Consider the following 1155-nt stretch of genomic DNA (forward strand, 5'->3'; position numbering starts at 1 on the left):
TCACCAGCTGACGGCCGAGGACGTGTACGACATCTCCTACGTGGTGGGCCGCGTAGCTGATGGCGCTGGGCGGCGACCCCCGCGTGGCGCGGCTGCAGTTCACCATCGTCCGCGTGCTGGAGATGCTGGAGGCGCTGGTGACCGAGGGCGGCCTGGCGGCCGAGGCGCTGCGGCGGGAGCGGGACAGCCTGCGGCGGGAGGTGGAGGGGCTGCGGAGCGGGGGCCCTCCCGCCGGCGCGGGGGTGAGTGCGGGGCGGGGAGCCCGGGAGGGGCCGCTGGGGGGGAGCAGGGTGACACTGGAGGGACCACGGTGACAGTCAGTGGACGGGAGCAGAGTGACAGTGGGTAGAGCTCGGTGACAGTGGATGGAGCAGGGTGACAGTGGATGGAGCACGGTGACAGTGGATGGAGCAGGGTGACAGTGGGTAGAGCTCGGTGACAGTGGGTAGAGCTCGGTGACAGTGGATGGAGCAGGGTGACAGTGGATGGAGCAGGGTGACAGTGGACGGAGCAGGGTGACAGTGGACGGAGCACGGTGACAGTGGATGGAGCAGGGTGACAGTGGGTAGAGCTCGGTGACAGTGGATGGAGCAGGGTGACAGTGGGTAGAGCTCGGTGACAGTGGATGGAGCAGGGTGACAGTGGGTAGAGCTCGGTGACAGTGGATGGAGCAGGGTGACAGTGGATGGAGCAGGGTGACAGTGGATGGAGCAGGGTGACAGTGGATGGAGCAGGGTGACAGTGGATGGAGCAGGGTGACAGTGGATGGAGCAGGGTGACAGTGGACGGAGCAGGGTGACAGTGGACGGGAGCAGGGTGACAGTGGACGGAGCAGGGTGACAGTGGACGGGAGCAGGGTGACAGTGGATGGAGCAGGGTGACAGTGGACGGAGCAGGGTGACAGTGGACGGAGCAGGGTGACAGTGGACGGAGCACGGTGACAGTGGACGGGGGCAGGGTGACAGTGGACGGAGCAGGGTGACAGTGGACGGGGGCAGGGTGACAGTGGACGGAGCACGGTGACAGTGGATGGAGCAGGGTGACAGTGGGTAGAGCTCGGTGACAGTGGATGGAGCAGGTGACAGTGGACGGAGCAGGGTGACAGTGGACGGGAGCAGGGTGACAGTGGATGGAGCAGGGTGACAGTGGACGGGC

The 1155-nt window shown here is 66.1% G+C and overlaps 1 pseudogene; it reads left to right on the top strand.

The window, feature by feature from the left end:
• Nucleotides 1-4: 4 nt before the first annotated feature.
• On the top strand, nucleotides 5-314 carry LOC106002881 (annotated as a pseudogene).
• Nucleotides 315-1155: the final 841 nt, after the last annotated feature.

Source organism: Dipodomys ordii, unplaced genomic scaffold (assembly GCF_000151885.1).
Source record: "Dipodomys ordii isolate 6190 unplaced genomic scaffold, Dord_2.0 Scaffold1000004005, whole genome shotgun sequence".
In the NCBI taxonomy this organism is placed as follows: domain Eukaryota; kingdom Metazoa; phylum Chordata; class Mammalia; order Rodentia; family Heteromyidae; genus Dipodomys; species Dipodomys ordii.